A 20,235-nucleotide genomic window follows, 5' to 3' on the forward strand; every position below is an offset into this window, starting at 1 on the left:
CCACATATAGCAGACTAGTTATGGCACAGTCACAGATAGAACATCTTTGGTGATGGTGTTAGCTAGCTACCGCTACCTAGCTAGGTAAGAAGAAAGTTAGCTACCAGCTAACTAACTAGCCGACGTTACAGAAATATGCACAAACGTTTAATGTTACAAGGTTAGACTGGGATGACAACTGGAGAAATTCATAAAAATACATAAAAGGGTAACACGTTTCTATCAGAGACATTTATAAATAAATATCGAATGAAATGTCACTTGGCTAGCATGCTAGCTAATGTCTGCCCCGTTGCTGCGCTTTACCTGCTGTCTCAGAGAAAGCGCTCCGTCTACACCATAATCAACGACACTCGGAAGTAAGGCTCTGCCTGCAACTGCAGCAACAGATTGAAAACTGAACTTCGGTAGCCAAATAACCTTACAAATATGTAATGAAATGTAAACAAGCTGACAATCAGCTGTATAACTTCACTCCCGGTGCACAGATTGTTCCGTTCGTTATTGTTGTCCGGGCAAATATCAAATGAGAACATTTGTTCCGCTAGACACAGCAAATAAAATAGGCAAAGCAGTTTAGTAAAATAAACAGCACATTATTTCGTAACAAGATGCTGAAATCACTCATGAACAGTATTTCTTGTTTTTGATTAAATGTTGGAAAGATACCAGCATGTTTATTGCTTTGTCTCACGATGGACTGGATAAGAATTAATACAACATTGTCAAAACCACTATGATTATCCTAAAAACATATCATTATGTTGTGTAATTTTCAGGACAGGATACATCTCCATAGTAGTATGGTTTCCAGTTACAGTTTGCAGTCACATTGACAACCACATGCATAAAACAGTATCCAAAAAGTCATTCACATAAAATGTGAACGATTGAAAATCGAGGGAACGTGGTCCACCGGCAAACACCCCAAAACCTTGGATCCGAACACGATGGTGTTTTGCACTACGACCCCCACAAGTGTCACATGACTCATCTGAAGGTAACCCATACAAACGAAGGTCGTTTTGTGCAAACAAAAATAAGGGGTTAAATATGTGTCCAAAAAATAATAACTTTCTTATATCTCCTAGATATAGGAGAGACATTTCAAAACCTTATTGCTTATGATTTATTTATATTGTTTTGCCATTTATGAATGGGTTATTCAATGAGTTCAATATTTTATCAACAGTTTAGACTTTAACTTCTTAGGTATCAATCTATTTGACATAGTCTCGGAAATCCCATCTAATGTGGGAGGCAACCTGTCTGCCTAGGCTGATAAGATGGTAGGCCTTGGCCCTAGACCAGTTTGGTCAAGCTGGTTGAGCTAGTCAGACCATACCAGCTTGGTCAAGCTGGTTGAGCTAGTCAGACCATACCAGCTTGGTCAAGCTGGTGGAAACATGGTTGAGCTGGTAGACCAGCTTGTTCAAGATGGCTATGGTAATGGAATTGCTTGAGCTGATATTGATATTGGCATTTATGTTCATTTATATTTCCATACAGAAATCTAATGTAAAAATAAAATTAACATATTGTCCATTTCAAATTATACTTTTATAAAACATGTTCCCGTAGGCTGCCACAAAAAAAAGAACAAGGAAAAAAAAACAGTAAGAAATACATACAGAGTTTAAGTGATAATAAATTCAATATAAACAGGAAACGAAAAAAATAATAAGTGGGCATTCCCCAAACCCCAGCCAATGTCTCCAGCCTGCCACAGCCTGCCAGCAGTAATCGTCTCTGATTGAGAGATTCAAGGAGCTATCCTTGTTAAGTAACACAGTACACTGAACAAAAATATAAACGCAACATGTTAAGTGTTGGTCCCATGTTTCAAGAGCTAAAATAAAAGATCCCAGACATTTTCCATACGCACAAAAACGTATTTCTCTCACATTTTGTGCACAAATTTGTTTACATCCCTGTTAGTGAGCATTTCTCCTTTGCCAAGATAATCCATCCACCTGACAGGTGTGGCATATCAAGAAGCTGATTAAACAGCATGATCATTACACAGCTGCACCTTGTGCTGGGGACAATAAAAGGCCACTCTAAAATGTGCAGTTTTGTCACACAACACAATGCCACAGATGCCTCAAGTTTTGAAGGAACGTGCAATTGGAATGCTGACTGCAGGAATGTCCACCATAATTTCTCTACCATAAGCCGCCTCCAATGTCATTTTAGAGAATTTGGCAGTACATCCAACTGGCCTCTCAACTGCAGACTATGTGTATGGTGTAGTGTGGGCGAGCGGTTTGCTGATGTCAGCATTTTGAACAATGCCCTATGGTGGTGGTGGGGTTATGGTATGGGCAGGCAGGCATAAGCTACGGACAACGAACACAATTGCATTTTATTGATGGCAATTTGAATGAACAGAAATACCGTGACGAGATCCTGAGGCCCATTGTGACAGATACCTTACTTTTTGGTTTTTGGTATCTGTGACCAACAGATGCATATCTGTATTCCCAGTCATGTGAAATCCATAGATTAGGGCCTAATGAATTTATTTCAATTGACTGATTTCCTTACATGAACTGTAACTCAGTAAAATCTTTGAAATTGTTGCATTTTGCGTTTATATATTTTTTCAGTATAGATGCAAAGCATTGAATACTTACAGTGGGGAGAACAAGTATTTGATAGACTGCCGATTGTGCAGGTTCCCCTTTTCAACTTCATCTTGGGAGGCCGTAGTGGATAATCATAGGGAAAGGTCAGGTATGCTTTAAAAAACCCTCCTTCACTGTAATGGAGAGAACAGAGAAAGCATTTCACATTTTAGTCATTTAGCAGATGCCCTTCCCCTTTTCCACATTTTGTTATGTTACAGCCTTATTCTAAAATTGAATAAATTCATTTTTTCCTCATAAATGTACACACAATACCCCATAATGACAAAGCGAAAAACAGGTTTTTAGAAATGTTTAGAAATGTATATAAAATAAAAAACAGAAATACCTTATTTACATAAGTATTCAGACCCTTTGCTATGAGACTCAAAATTGAGCTCAGGTGCATCCTGTTTCCATTGATCATCCTTGAGATGTTTCTACAACTTGATTGGAGTCCACCTGTGGTCAATTAAATTGATTGGACATGATTTGGAAAGGCACACACCTGTCTGTATAAGGTCCTGCAGTGGACAGTGCATGTCAGAGCGAAAACCAAGCCATGAGGTCAAAGAAATTGTCCGTAGAGCTCAGAGACAGGATTATGTTGAGGCACAGATCTGGGGAAGGGTACCAAAACATTTCTGCAGCATTGAAGGTCCCCAAGAACACATCATTCTTAAATGGTAGAAGTTTGGAACCACCAAGACTCTTCCTAGAGCTGGCCGCCCGGCCAAACTGAGTAATCGGGGGAGAAGGGCCTTGGTCAGCGAGGTGACCAAGAACCCGATGGTCACTCTGACAGCGCTCCAGAGTTCCTCTGTGGAGATGGGAGAACCTTCCAGAAGGACAACCATCTCTGCAGCACTCCACCAATCAGGCCTTTATGGTAGAGTGGCCAGACGGAAGCCACTCCTCAGTAAAAGGCACATGACAGCCTGCTTGGAGTTTGCCAAAAGGCACCTAAAGGACTCAGACCATAAGAAACAAGATTCTCTGGTCTGATGAAACCAATTTGAACTCTTTGCCTGAATGTCAAGTGTCATGTCTGGAAGAAACCTGGCACCATCCCTACTGTGAAGCATGGTGGTGGCAGCATCATGCTGTGGGGATGTTTTCACCGGCAGGGCCTGGGAGATTATTCAGGATCGAGGGAAAGATGAATCGAGCAAAGTACAGAGAGATCCTTGATGAAAACCTGCTCCAGAGCGCTCAGGACCTCAGACTGGGGCGAAGGTTCGGGACAAGTCTCTGAATGTCCTTGAGTGGCCAAGCCAGAGCCCGGACTTGAACCCGATCGAACATCTCTGGAGAGATCTGAAAATAGCTGTGCAGCGATGCCCCCCATCCAACCTGAGAGAGCTTGAGAGGATCTGCAGAGAAGAATGGGAGAAACGCCCCAAATACAGGTGTGCCAAGCTTGTAGCGTCATACCCAAGAAGACTCAAGGCTGTAATTGCTGCCAAAGGTGCTTCAACAAAGTACTGAGTAAAGGGTCTGAGTACTTATGTAAATGTGATATTTTCGTTTTTTATTTGTAATACATTTCCAAAAATGTCTAAAAAACTGTTTTTGCTTCGTGTGTAGATTGGTGAAGGGGAAAAAAACCATTCATCCATTTTAGAATAAGGCTGTAATGTAACAAAATGTGGAAAAAGTAAATGGGTCTGAATACTTTCCGAATGCACTGTATATTATAAAGTACAGTCCTTTTGGGAGCCCAGATAATTTATTCATAAATCCCATAATTGAATGGCTCAGTAGTTGGGTTTCCCAAGGGATTCCATAGGCCAGTATACAGTGGCTTAAAAAATTATTCACACCCCTTTACTTTTTCCACATTTTGTAGTGTTACAAAGTGGGATTAAAATGGATTTAATTGTTTAAAACAAATGGTGAACAATCTACACAAAATACTCTGTATTGTCAAAGTGGAAGACAAATTCTAACGTTTGAAAAAAATAAAATACAAATAATATGAAAAATATGAAAATAAAACACTATTAGATAAGTATTCAACCCCCCTTATTGATTTAATTAAGAGGTTTAGCTCTTTTTCTGGCTACACATTTTATTTTAATAAATCAGAAGCTATGCCCTACGGAGCTTGAGTGACAACAACAACTTCAATGACTTCCGATTCAATTGGACAAAATTGTCTTGTTTATGTTATAAAAATGTCGAATAAACTTCACAACCTGTCTATCAGCAACTTTTCACCTGTACTTAGGGCAGTTAAGGAAGACCTAGATGGGTGGCTGGACCTGCCATTGTCATGGATGGGTAGAATTAATCAGATGAAATGAATGTTTTACCAGACTTTTGTATCCTCTCCAGATGGTCCAATTATACATAACGAAAAATACTTTAAATGAACTCAATAAATACAGTGGGGAAAAAAAGTATTTAGTCAGCCACCAATTGTGCAAGTTCTCCCACTTAAAAAGATGAGACAGGCCTGTAATTTTCATCATAGGTACACGTCAACTATGACAGACAAAATGAGATTTTTTTTCTCCAGAAAATCACATTGTAGGATTTTTTATGAATTTATTTGCAAATTATGGTGGAAAATAAGTATTTGGTCAATAACAAAAGTTTCTCAATACTTTGTTATATACTCTTTGTTGGCAATGACACAGGTCAAACGTTTTCTGTAAGTCTTTACAAGGTTTTCACACACTGTTGCTGGTATTTTGGCCCATTCCTCCATGCAGATCTCCTCTAGAGCAGTGATGTTTTGGGGCTGTCGCTGGGCAACACGGACTTTCAACTCCCTCCAAAGATTTTCTATGGGGTTGAGATTTGGAGACTGGCTAGGCCACTCCAGGACCTTGAAATGCTTCTTACGAAGCCACTCCTTCGTTGCCCGGGCGGTGTGTTTGGAATCCTTGTCACGCTGAAAGACCCAGCCACGTTTCATCTTCAATGCCCTTGCTGATGGAAGGAGGTTTTCACTAAAAATCTCACGATTCATTCATTCTTTCCTTTACACAGATCAGTCGTCCTGGTCCCTTTGCAGAAAAACAGCCCCAAAGCATGATGTTTCCACCCCCATGCTTCACAGTAGGTATGGTGTTCTTTGGATGCAACTCAGCATTCTTTGTCCTCCAAACACGACGAGTTGAGTTTTTACCAAAAAGTTATATTTTGGTTTCATCTGACCATATGACATTCTCCCAATCCTCTTCTGGATCATCCAAATGCACTCTAGCAAACTTCAGACGGGCCTGGACATGTACTGGCTTAAGCAGGGGACTCGTCTGGCACTGCAGGATTTGAGTCCCTGGCGGCGTAGTGTGTTACTGATGGTAGGCTTTGTTACTTTGGTCCCAGCTCTCTGCAGGTCATTCACTAGGTCCCCCCTTGTGGTTCTGTGATTTTTGCTCACTGTTCTTGTGATCATTTTGACCCCACGGGGTGAGGTCTTGCGTGGAGCCCCAGATCGAGGGAGATTAGCAGTGGTCTTGTATGTCTTCCATTTCCTAATAATTGCTCCCACAGTTGATTTCTTCAAACCAAGCTGCTTACCTATTGCAGATTCAGTCTTCCCAGCCTGGTGCAGGTCTACAATTTTGTTTCTGGTGTCCTTTGACAGCTCTTTGGTCTTGGCCATAGTGGAGTTTGGAGTGTGACTGTTTGAGATTGTGGACAGGTGTCTTTTATACTGATAACAAGTTCAAACAGGTGCCATTAATACAGGTAACGAGTGGAGGACAGAGGAGCCTCTTAAAGAAGAAGTTAGAGGTCTGTGAGAGCCAGAAAACTTGCTTGTTTGTAGGTGACCAAATACTTATTTTCCACCATAATTTGCAAATAAATTCATAAAAAATCCTACAATGTGATTTTCTGGAAAAAAAATTCTCAATATGTCTGTCATAGTTGACGTCTACCTATGATGAAAATTACAGGCCTCTCTCATCTTTTTAAGTGGGAGAACTTGCACAATTGGTGGCTGACTAAATACTTTTTTCCCCCACTGTACCTCTCAGACTTTATATGGCACAGAAAAAGATGAAGGTTGAAAATTAGTAAACTGCGACAGTCAAATTATTAATGGTATGTAAGGAAAATAAAACATAATAATGTTAATGATATTAATGAGAAAAAAGTATATTAAAGTAAAATAATTAAGAGCAGAGAACTGAAAGTGAATCTATAATTCTTATTGCTTCTGTATGTTTTTGTTTACTGTCATTGTTTGTGTTTGTTGGTTATGCTATGTTTATTGTTTCCTTGTTTCATTTTGGAATTTAAATATTTTGTACAATTTGTTTATGATGACCTGAAACAAGGCAAATTATACACTGCTCAAAAAAATTAAGGGAACACTAAAATAACACATCCTAGATCTGAATGAATGAAATAATCATATTAAATACTTTTTTCTTTACATAGTTGAATGTGCTGACAACAAAATCACACAAAAATTATCAATCGAAATCAAATTTATCAACCCATGGAGGTCTGGATTTGGAGTCACCCTCAAAATTAAAGTGGAAAACCACACTACAGGCTGATCCAACTTTGATGTAATGTCATTAAAACAAGTAAAAATGAGGCTCAGTAGTGTGTTTGGCCTCCACGTTTTTTTAAATTTTATTTCACCTTTATTTAACCAGGTAAGCCAGTTGAGAACAGGTTCTCATTTACAACTGCGACCTGGCCAAGATAAAGCATAGTAGTGCAATAACAAACAAAAAAAACAACAACACAGAGTTACATATGGGGTAAAAAAACATAAAGTCAGAAATACAACAGAAAATATATATACAGTGTGTGCAAATGTAGCAAGTTATGGAGGTAAGGCAGTAAATAGGCTATAGTGCAGAATAATTACAATAGTATTAACACTGGAATGCTAGATGTGCAAGAGATTATGTGCAAATAGAGATACTGGGGTGCAAAAGAGCAAAATAAATAACAATATAGGGATGAGGTAGTTGGGTGGGCTAATTTCAGATGGGCTGTGTACAGGTGCAGTGATCGGTAAGGTGCTCTGACAACTGATGCTTAAAGTTATTGAGGGAGATAAGAGTCTCCAGCTTCAGAGATTTTTGCAATTCGTTCCAGTCATTGGCAGCAGAGAACTGGAAGGAATGGCGGCCAAAGGAGGTGTTGGCTTTGGGAATGACCAGTGAGATATACCTGCTGGAGCGCAGACTACGGGTGGGTGCTGCTATGGTGACCAATGAGCTAAGATAAGGCGGGGATTTGCCTAGCAGTGATTTATAGATGGCCTGGAGCCAGTGGGTTTGACGACGAACATGTAGTGAGGACCAGCCAACAAGAGCGTACAGGTCACAGTGGTGGGTAGTGTATGGGGCTTTGGAGACAAAACGGATGGCACTGTGATAGACTACATCCAATTTGCTGAGTAGAGTGTTGGAGGCTATTTTGTAAATGACATCGCCGAAGTCAAGGATCGGTAGGATAGTCAGTTTTACGAGGGCATGTTTGGCAGCATGAGTGAAGGAGGCTTTGTTGCGAAATAGGAAGCCGATTCTAGATTTAACTTTGGATTGGAGATTCTTTATGTGAGTCTGGAAGTTGAGTTTACAGTCTAACCAGACACCTAGGTATTTGTAGTTGTCCACATACTCTAGGTCAGACCCGTCGAGAGTGGTGATTCTAGTCGGGTGGGCGGGTGCCAGCAGCGTTCGATTGAAAAGCATGCATTTAGTTTTACTAGTGTTTAAGAGCAGTTGGAGGCTACTGAAGGATTGTTGTATGGCATCCACGTGCCTGTATGACCTCCCTACAACGCCTGGGCATGCTCCTGATGAGGTGGCGGATGGTCTCCTGAGGGATCTCCTCCCAGACCTGGACTAAAGCATCCGCCAACTCCTGGACAGTCTGTGGTGCAACGTGGCGTTGGTGGATGGAGCGAGACATGATGTCCCAGATGTGCTCAATTGGATTCAGGTCTGGGGAACGGGCGGGCCAGTCCATAGCATCAATGCCTTCCTCTTGCAGGAACTGCTGACACACTCCAGCCACATGAGGTCTAGCATTGTCTTGCATTAGGAGGAACCCAGGGCCAACCGCACCAGCATATGGTCTTACAAGGGGTCTGAGGATCTTATCTCGGTACCTAATGGCAGTCAGGCTACCTCTGGCGAGCACATGGAGGGCTGTGCGGCCCCCCAAAGAAATGCCACCCCACACCATGACTGACCCACCGCCAAACCAGTCATGCTGGAGGATGTTGCAGGCAGCAGAACGTTCTCCACGGCGTCTCCAGACTCTGTCACGTCTGTCACATGTGCTCAGTGTGAACCTGCTTTCATCTGTGAAGAGCACAGGGCGCCAGTGGCGAATTTGCCAATCTTGGTGTTCTCTGGCAAATGCCAAACGTCCTGCACGGTGTTGGGCTGTAAGCACAACCCCCACCTGTGGACGTCGGGCCCTCATACCACCCTCATGGAGTTTGTTTCTGACCGTTTGAGCAGACACATGCACATTTGTGGCCTGCTGGAGGTCATTTTGCAGGGCTCTGGCAGTGCTCCTCCTGCTCCTCCTTGCACAAAGGCGGAGGTAGCAGTCCTGCTGCTGGGTTGTTGCCCTCCTACGGCCTCCTCCACGTCTCCTGATGTACTGGCCTGTCTCCTGGTAGCGCCTCCATGCTCTGGACACTACGCTGACAGACACAGCAAACCTTCTTGCCACAGCTCGCATTGATGTGCCATCCTGGATGAGCTGCACTACCTGAGCCACCTGTGTGGGTTGTAGACTCCGTCTCATGCTACCACTAGAGTGAAAGCACCGCCAGCATTCAAAAGTGACCAAAACATCAGCCAGGAAGCATAGGAACTGAGAAGTGGTCTGTGGTCACCACCTGCAAAACCAGTCCTTTATTGGGGGTGTCTTGCTAATTGCCTATAATTTCCACCTGTTGTCTATTCCATTTGCACAACAGCATGTGAAATGTATTGTCAATCAGTATTGCTTCCTAAGTGGACAGTTTGATTTCACAGAAGTGTGATTGACTTGGAGTTACATTGTATTGTTTAAGTGTTCCCTTTATTTTTTTGAGCAGTGTATAATAATAATAATAAAAAAAGATATCTAATAAAATGTTAGAATCACCTTTGGCAGCGATTACAGCTGTGAGTCTTTCTGGTTAAGTTTCTAAGAGCTTTGCACACCTGGATTGTACAATGTTGCCCATTATTCCTTTTAAAATTCTTCAAGCTCTGTCAAGTTGGTTGTTGATCATTGCATGACGGCCATTTTCAAGTCTTGCCATATATCTTTAAGCTGATTTAAGTCAAAACTGTAACTAAGCCTCTCAGGAACATTCAATGTTGTCTTGGTAAGCAACTCCAGTGTATATTTGGCCTTGTGTTTTAGGTTATTGTCCTATGAAAGATGAAATTTGTCTCCCAGTGTCGGTTGGAAAGCAGACTGAACCAAGCTTTCCTTTAGGATTTTTCAGTTTCTTTTTATCATAAAAAACTCCCTAGTCCTTGCCGATGACAAGCATACCCATAACATGATGCAGCTACCACCTTGCTTGAAAATATGAAGAGTGGTATTCAGTGATGTGTTGTGTTGGATTTGCAAATGTCCCCCCTCCAGATCGCAAGGCATTATTGTGAAATATTGGAGTATGCACATGCCATTTTGAATCCCAGTCACATTGTTTTTAATTTTTGTGCCAAATAGATATATATTTTTAACTTTTTTAATTTTTTAATTTAGATTTTCCAGAGGGTGCTGCACCCTCAACACCCCTACTTTCCGCGGCTATGCGCATAGTCCTCTTAAGTCTTTCCCTCTTTGCAAATGTGTTACTTTTATCCGGACTCGCTTACCTTGCAATATGAATTTTGAAACCGCACTATGGATTTTATCTCAATAGCCAGAAGGGGGAGACAATGGAAGCATTGAACTACAGAAAAGTCAACCGTGGAAATATAATCATTTTGACAATAGATATTCTTCCGGTTAAAGCAACTGGGATATCAGTCCATCTACTGAGGTTGGATTTAATTGATTTGAGCGTTCTGTTAAAGTTTCTGGCAATGGTTTTATCTAAGGAAGGAAATATATATATTCCCAAATATTTAAAATGGAAAGATGGAATCCTCCATCTGGGTCTTGAGGGCAGATTTGGTTTGATTTGTTTTATAACATTGTTCATTAATTGGCATGGTGTCATCACTGTGTAAATGTCCTGGACCATAGGCAATACAATTATATAAAGTTCAATGCTCAGCAGTAATAGTAATATTGTTCCTTGTAACCAAACATAAGGGGTATCCTCATCATTGTCTTATGCCGAAGGCAGCATCATAGCCATAGGCTAGGCTGCATGATTGTGCATGGATAGCATACCTGAATAATGGGGTTCCATCTGTCGGCTTGTCCCCTTGTCTGTTGGGTTTGATGTGCTTCTCGAAGAAGACTTGAACTTCCTTGGCAGTGGAAAACGTGTGTTCTGGAAGGTCAAGATGAGTTGTATGGCCATATTTGTATAGCCATATTTGACAGATGAAGACACATGGTTGAACTTTATGTAAATGTACTATTTTAAAACTATATGGAAGAAACAAATCCATGATTTTCTTGCACATGTGAATAGAAAACATGTAAATAGCCTATATTTAGAAATGTTATGACAGACATATTCATGCTTTGTCATGGCACACTGAGTTGTCAACCAACATTTTAAATGTTCCAAAGCCCTGCCCCCACCTCTAACCGTTGAAGCAGGAGTCACGTGAGCTCCAAAATAGTTATCTCATTAAGGCATTTTATTTGAATTAATAATCATAAAAAATATATGGCATGTTAAGCTGTTAGCCAAAGCCCTCTCACAAAGCAAATACAACTTGGTGCAGCAGGTCTGTCAATAAAGGTCTGCTCTCTCTGAAACGACATGTGTTCACCGCAAGTCAGCCTCTGATTAATGGCTCTCCATTTCCACCATATACAGTGAGGGAAAAAAGTATTTGATCCCCTGCTGATTTTGTACGTTTGCCCACTGACAAAGAAATGATCAGTCTATAATTTTAAATGGTAGGTTTATTTGAACAGTGAGAGACAGAATAACAACAACAAAATCCAGAAAAACGCATGTCAAAAATGTTATAAATTGATTTGCATTTTAATGAGGGAAATAGGTATTTGACCCCCTCTCAATCAGAAAGATTTCTGGCTCCCAGGTGTCTTTTATACAGGTAACGAGCTGAGATTAGGAGCACACTCTTAAAGGGAGTGCTCCTAATCTCAGTTTGTTACCTGTATAAAAGACACCTGTCCACAGAAGCAATCATTCAATCAGATTGCAAACTCTCCACCATGGCCAAGACCAAAGAGCTCTCCAAGGATGTCAGGGACAAGATTGTAGACCTAGAATGGGTTACAAGACCATCGCCAAGCAGCTTGGTGAGAAGGTGACAACAGTTGGTGCGATTATTCGCAAATGGAAGAAACACAAAATAACTGTCAATCTCCCTCGGCCTGGGGCTCCATGCAAGATCTCACCTCGTGGAGTTGCAATGATCATGAGAACGGTGAGGAATCAGTCCAGAACTACACGGGAGGATCTTGTCAATGATCTCAAGGCAGCTAGGACCATAGTCACCAAGAAAACAATTGGTAACACACTACGCCGTGAAGGACTGAAATCCTGCAGCGCCCGCAAGGTCCCCCTGCTCAAGAAAGCACATATACAGGCCCGTCTGAAGTTTGCCAATGAACATGTGAATGATTCAGAGGAGAACTGGGTGAAAGTGTTGTGGTCAGATGAGACCAAAATCGAGCTCTTTGGCATCAACTCAACTCTCCATGTTTGGAGAAGGAGGAATGCTGCCTATGACCCCAAGAACACCATCCCCACCGTCAAACATGGAGGTGGAAACAATATGCTTTGGGGGTGTTTTTCTGCTAAGGGGACAGGACAACTTCACCGCATCAAAGGGACGCTGGACGGGGCCATGTACCGTCAAATCTTGGGTGAGAACCTCCTTCCCTCAGCCAGGGCATTGAAAATGGGTCGTGGATGGGTATTCCAGCATGACAGTGACCCAAAACACACGGCCAAGGCAACAAAAAAGTGGCTCAAGAAGAAGCACATTAAGGTCCTGGAGTGGCCTAGCCAGTCTCCAGACCTTAATCCCATAGAAAATCTGTGGAGGGAGCTGAAGGTTCGAGTTGCCAAACGTCAGGCTCGAAACCTTAATGACTTGGAGAAGATCTGCAAACAGGAGTGGGACAAAATCCCTCCTGAGATGTGTGCAAACCTGGTGGCCAACTACAAGAAACGTCTGACCTCTGTGATTGCCAACAAGGGTTTTGCCACCAAGTACTAAGTCATGTTTTGCAGAGGGGTCAAATACTTATTTCCCTCATTAAAATGCAAATCAATTTATAACATTTTTGACATGCGTTTTTCTGGATTTTCTTGTTGTTATTCTGTCTCTCACTGTTCAAATAAACATACCATTAAAATTATAGACTGATTATGTCTTTGTCAGTGGGCAAACGTACAAAATCAGCAGGCGATCGAAAACTGTTTTCCCTCACTGTACATCCACAAAGCAGACAAGGGGTCGGATTTATTACACCTAATTTGCATTATTATATAGACTGAGGCCTCAATATTATATATATATTTTTAAAATGAAATAAAAAATCCCAGCGCTGAGGGTGTATCTATCTACACATTCTTTACTCCTGTGGTCTGGTCCTGGTCTGGACTCACTCCGACTCCCTGTGTGACAGTGGCTCAAGAAGTGATGTTGTAGAACTGAGGGAAAGGGGTTTAGGGGCTACGATCTATGATCCCTTTTTTGCCCCCAGCTTGGCCCCCTTGAAGTATTCACATGTGAAACCACTGCCCTATATCACACATAAACACACACACACACACACACGCACGTCCACACACACTTTCCCTGCTTAGAGCGGGTGGACATCCAGCACAGCAAGCTGCTTATTTCAGTTCTCGAGTGGAACACACTTTCTATTCAATTTCTGGCTGGTTTTATTTCACAAAACATTGTGATGGATTCAAGGGGCATGGAGAGGCATATTTGCCTAAGGCAGGGTAATGTACTGTCTCTGTGATTGTTTTTACAGATGGAGGTAATTATGTCCCCCGCTGTGCCCACGCAGTTAGGACAAGCTCCTGTGACATCCGCTCTTCCTACATCTGATTACACACACAGATACACAAGTGTCGTCACACACAACCACACACACTAATCTTTTATTTTTATTTTTTTATTTAACCTTTATTTTAACAGGGAAGACATTGAGACCTAGGTCTTTTTTTTACAAATGTGCCCTGTATAGTACAACATACAGTGCATTCTGAAAGTATTCCGACCCCTTGACTTTTTCCACTTTGTTACGTTACAACCTTATTCTAAAACTGATTAAATAAAATATTTTCCTCATCAATCTACACACAATACCACATAATGACAAAGCGAAATCAGGTTTTTCGAAATGTTTGCAAATGTATTAAAAAATATAAAATCAGAAATATTCAGACCCTTTGCTATGAGACTCGGAATTGAGCTCAGTTGCATCCTGTTTCCATTGATCATCTTTGAGATGTATCTACAACTTGATTGGAGTCCAAGCCATGAGGTCGAAAAAATTGTCCGTAGAGCTCCGAGACAGGATTGTGTCAAGGCACAGATCTGGGGAAGGGTACCAAAAATGTCTGCAGCATTCAAGGTCTCCAAGAACACAGTGGCCTCCATCATTCTTAAATGGAAGAAGTCTGGAACCACCAACACTGAGCAATCAGGGGAGAAGGGCCTTGGTCAGGGAGGTGACCAAGAACCCGATGGTCACTTTGACAGAGCTCCAGAGTTCCTCTGTGGAGATGGGAGAACCTTCCAGAAGGACAACCATCTCTGCAGCACTCCACCAATCAGGCCTTTATGATAGAGTGGCCAGACGGAAGCCACTCCTCAGTAAAAGGCACATGAGACTAGTCAGGATCGAGGGAAAGATGAACGGAGCAGTACAGAGAGATCCTTGATGAAAAACTGCTCCAGAGCACTCAGAACCTCAGACTGAGGCATAGGTTCACCTTCCAACAAGACAATGACCCTAAGCACACAGCAAAGACAACGAAGGATTGGCTTCGGGACAAGTCTCTGAATGTCCTTGAGTGGCCCAGCCAGACCCCGGACTTGAACCCGATCTAACATCTCCGGAGATGCCTGAAAATAGCTGTGCAGCGACGCTCCACTTCAAAACCTGACAGAGCTTGAGAGGATCTGCAGAGAAGAATGGGAGAAACTACCCAAATACAGGTGTGCCAAGCTTGTAGCGTCATACCCAAGAAGACTCGAGGCTGTAATCGCTGCCAAAGGTGCTTCAACAAAGTACTGAGTAAAGGGTCTGAATACTTATGTAAATGTCATATTTCAGTGTTTTTATATACATTTGCAAAATACTATTTAATCCATTTTAGAATAAAGCTGTAACGTAACAAAATGTGGAAAAAGTCAAGGGGTCTGAATTATTTTCAAATGCACTGTAAATATACACATTATATATTTACATTACATTTACATTTACATCATTTAGCAGACGCTCTTATCCAGAGCGACTTACAAATTGGTGCATTCACCTTATGATAGCCAGTGGGACAACCACTTTACCAAATTTTTATTAAATTTTTTATTTAGTTTAATGTTTTTTTGTTATATATTTTTTATAGTTTTTCATTTTAGAAATATATATTTTTTAGAGTGTTTGAATTTTCATTTGTTTTATATATATATATATATATATATATTTTTTTTTAATATGTGTTTTTTTATAATTATTATTATCATTATTATAACAAAACCAAAAAAAATATGTATTTTTTAGTTTGTCGTTTTTTTATTTATTTATATTTTTATATATATATAATTTTTTATATATTTTATATTTTTAAAAAATATATAAAAAATATATATATATATTTATTTTTATATATATATAATTTTGTATATATTTTATATATATTTTTAAAATATTGTGGGGGTGGGGTGGGGGGGGGGATAGAAAGATTACTTTTATACTATCCCAGGTATTCCTTAAAGAGGTAGGGTTTCAAATGTCTCTGGAAGGTGGTGAGTGACTCCGCTGTCCTGGCGTCGTGAGGCAGCTTGTTCCACCATTGGGGTACCAGAGCAGCGAACAGTTTTGACTGGGCTGAGCGGGAACTGTGCTTCCGCAGAGGTAGGGGGACCAGCAGGCCAGAGGTGGAAGAACGCAATGCCCTCGTTTGGGTGTAGGGACTGATCAGAGCCTGAAGGTAAGGAGGTGCTGTTCCCCTCACAGCTCCGTAGGCAAGCACCATGGTCTTGTAGCAGATGCGAGCTTCAACTGGAAGCCAGAGGAGTGTGTACCCAACCTACATACACTGAAAGAAAATATAAATGCAAAATGCAACAATTTCAGTTCATATAAGGTAATCAGTCAATTTAAATATATAAATTAGGTCCTAATCTATGGATTTCACATGACTGGCAATACAGATATGCATCTGTTGGTCACAGATACCCCCCCAAAAAAAAAAGTAAGGGCATGGATCAGAAAACCAGTCAGGATCTGGTATGACCACCATTTGCCTCATGCAGCGCGGCACATCTCCTTCGCATAGAGTTGATCAGGCTGTTGATTGTGGCCTGTGGAATGTTGTCCCACTTATCTTTAATGGCTGTGCGAAGTTGCTGGATATTGTTGGGAACTGGAACACGCTGTCGTACACGTCGATCCAGAGCATCCCAAACATGCTCAATGGGTAACATGTCTGGTGAGTATGCAGGCCATGGAAGAACTGGGATATTTTCAGCTTCCAGGAATTGTGTACAGATCCTTGCGACATGGAGCCATGCATTATCATGCTGAAACATGAGGTGATGGCGGCGGATGAATGGCACGACAATGGGCCTCAGGATCTCATCATGGTATCTCTGTGCATTCAAATTGCCATCGATAAAATTCAATTTTCTTCGTTGTCCTTAGCTTATGCCTGCCCATACCATAACCCCTCCGCCACCACGGGGCACTCTGTTCACAACGTTGACATCAGCATACCGCTCACCCACACTACGCCATACACACTGTCTGCCATCTGCCCGGTACAGTTGAAACCAGGATTCATCCTTGAAGAGCACACTTCTCCAGCGTGCTAGTGGCCATCGAAGGCGAGCATTTTCCCACTGAAGTCGGTTACGACGCGGAACGGCAGTCAGGTCAAGACCCTGGTGAGGACAATGAACATGCAGATGAGCTTCCCTGAGACGGTTTCTGACAGTTTGTGCAGAAATTCTTTGGTTGTGCAAACCCACAGTTTCATCAGTTGTCCAGGTGGCTCTCTCAGACCATCCAACAGGTGAAGAAGCCAGGATGTGGAGGTCCTGGGCTGGCATGGTTACACGTGGTCTGCGATTGTGAGGCCAGTTGGATGTACTGCGAAATTCTCTAAAACGACGTTGGAGGCGGCTTATAGTAGAGAAATAAACATAACATTTTCTGCCAACAGCTTTGTTGGACATTCCTGCAGTCAGCATGCCAATTGCACACTCCCTCAAAACTTGAGGTATCTGTGGCATTGTGTTATGTGACAAAACTGCACAATTTGTCCCCATCACAACATAATGGTCATGCTGTTTAATCAGCTTCTTGATATGCCACACCTGTCAGGTGGATGGATTATCTTGGCAGAGCAGAAATGCTCACTAAGAGGGATGTAAACAGTCCCTGCCCATCTTAATAAAAATTTTGAAACCCTACCTCTTTTAACAGTATATTAAATAATCCTCCTCCTCCTCACCTAGAACCCCCCCCCAATAAAAAAACGACAACCTGTACCAGCACTTGCACTCTAGCTATCTTAAGATGAATGCACTAACTGTAAGTTGCTCTGGATAAGAGTGTCTGCTAAATGAATAAAATGTAAATGAAAACAATTTTGTGAAGAAAATGAGAGAGACATAAGCTTTTTGAGCTTATGGAACATTTTGGGAATATTTTATTTCAGCTCATGAAACATGGGCTCAACACTGTGTGGTAAAAATTAAGAGACCACTGCAAATTTGTCTTAAATCAGCATCTCTACATGTATGACAGCCATTCCATTCCAGTGTCTGTTGAATTCCAACACAGGCACACCTCATTCTACTGATTAGGTGACCACATGAACCAAATCTTATTTAACGAGGAAAAGTATAAAAACCACTGCTGTGGTCATCACTTTCCTCTTGCAATAGGACCAGCGGATGGCAAAAACAGTGCTAATAGTACCTCAAAAGTAATATTAATAAAAAAATAACTATTGACCATGCCAAAAGAGTTGAAAAGGAAAGTTTTGAGTGAGGAAAAGAAGGGTTCAATTCTGGCTTTACTGGCAGAGGGATACAGTGAGCGTCAGGTTGCTTCCATCCTTAAAATTTCAAAGACGGCGGTTCATAAGAACAAGGTCAAGCAGCAGACATTGGGGACAACAAAGTTACAGACCGGCAGAGGGCGAAAACGACTCTCTACTGACCGGGATGACCGCCAACTCATTCGAATGTCACTCAACAACCGTAGGATGACATCAAGTGACCTAAAAAAAAAAAGGCAAACGGGCAGCTGGGGTGAAGTGCATGGCGAGGACGGTTCGAAACAGGCTCCTAGGGGCAGGGCTGAAGTCGTGCAAAGCTAGAAAAAAGCCCTTCATCAATGAGAAGCAAAGAAGAGCCAGGCTGAGGTTTACAAAAGACCATAAGGATTGGACCGTAGAGGACTGGAGTAAGGTCATATTCTCTGATGAGTCCAATTTTCAGCTTTGCCCAACACCTATCCAGGTCGTCTAATGGTTAGACGGAGACCTGGAGAGGCCTACAAGCCACAGTGTCTCGCATCCACTGTGAAATTTGGTGGAGGATCAGTGATGATCTGGGGGTGCTTCAGCAAGGCTGGAATCGGGCAGATTTGTCTTTGTGAAGGACGCATGAATCAAGCCACGTACAAGGTTGTCCTGGAAGCAAACTTGCTTCCTTTTGCTCTGACATTGTTCCCCAACTCTGAGGATTGGTTTTTCCAGCAGGACAATGCGCCATGCCACACAGCCAGGTCAATCAAGGTGTGGATGGAGGACCACCAGATCAAGACCCTGTCATGGCCAGCCCAATCTCCAGACCTGAACCCCATTGAAAACTTCTGGAATGTGATCAAGAGGAAGATGGATGGTCACAAGCCATCAAACAAAGCCAAGCTGCTTGAATTTTTGCGCCAGGAGTGGCATAAAGTCACCCAACATCAATGTGAAAGACTGGTGGAGAGCATGCTAAGACGCTTGAAAGCTGTGATTGAAAATCAGGGTTGTTCCACCAAATATTGATTTCTGAACTCTTCCTAAATTAAAACATTACTATTGTGTTGTTAAAAAAAGAACATGAACTTATTTTCTTTGCATTGTTCGAGGTCTTGCATTATTCAAGGTCTGACAACACTGCATCTTTTTTGTTATTTTGACCAGTTGTCATTTTCTGCAAATAAATGCTCTAAATGACAATCTTTTTATTTCGAATTTGGGAGAAATGTTGTCAGTAGATTATAGAATAAAACAAAATTGTTATTTTTACCCAAACACATACCTATAAATAGTAAAACCAGAGAAACTGATAATTTTGCAGTGGTCTCTTAATTTTTTCCGCAGCTGTATATATATATACACATTCAAATACTAAAATACAGTAATGGGAAGCACAAATAAAACATCACAAATCACCCCGAAAAACTGTTACATTCTTCTACAAATAAGTCCCCAATCAATACTTTAAATTGCCCGAACGGCACCAGAACATCAAGAGTAAATGTATTTTGAATTGTGCGGCAACACTGTGCATTTTTACCTAGTTCGTTGGAGACCATAGGAACCTCAAGATTTACCTGTGAACAGGATAGGCAACTCAGGTGTCTATACTTCAACAGCAAAGTTAGATAAGACAGAAGTTTTTGAAGTTTATGAAGTAGGGTCACAATTTGTATAGAGACTTGGCAATAACGTAAATCTGTGAGAGACCTTCCATGATATTGTATCATTGAAATCAAAGGGGGAGAAAAACATACGATATAAACTTATAACAATGGACAACTCAATGCTTGAATAAAGAAAAAGAGAAACCAAGGCTGAGTCATTGAAAAGAGAAGGAGACTGAAATGTAATAAAATATACCCATGTGGGATTATTTTGATTGCCTTTAAAGATCTGATGAAAGAGGAAAGTTAATTCAATGAATTGTTAAAATAGATAAATAGGCTTATTGTTTTCATCCTATGTACAGTTGAAGTCGGAAGTTTACATACACCTTAGCCAAATATATTTAAACTCAGTTTTTCACAATTCCTGACATTTAATCCTAGTGAAAATTCCTTGTCTTAGGTCAGTTAGGATCACCACTTTATTTTAAGAATGTGAAATGTCAGAATAATAGTAGATATAATGATTTCTTTCAGCTTTTATTTCTTTTATCACATTCCCAGTGGGTCAGAAGTTTACATACACTCAATTAGTATTTGGTAGCGTTGCCTTTAAATTGTTTAACTTGGGTCAAACGTTTTGGGTAGCCTTCCACAAGCTTCCCAGAATAAGTTG

At 41.3% G+C, this 20,235-nt stretch overlaps 1 protein-coding gene across 1 annotated transcript in view; it reads right to left on the reverse strand.

The window, feature by feature from the left end:
* Positions 1-504, reverse strand: part of LOC121554963 (NEDD8-conjugating enzyme UBE2F) — a 115,981-nt gene extending 115,477 nt beyond the window's left edge. Inside the window, exon 1 of the mRNA XM_041868697.2 lies at positions 307-504. The gene's annotated coding sequence lies outside the window, so the exon portion shown is untranslated. The remainder of the gene's footprint in view (positions 1-306) is intronic.
* Positions 505-20,235: the final 19,731 nt, after the last annotated feature.

This window comes from Coregonus clupeaformis, chromosome 40 (assembly GCF_020615455.1).
Source record: "Coregonus clupeaformis isolate EN_2021a chromosome 40, ASM2061545v1, whole genome shotgun sequence".
Classification (NCBI taxonomy): Eukaryota; Metazoa; Chordata; class Actinopteri; order Salmoniformes; family Salmonidae; genus Coregonus; species Coregonus clupeaformis.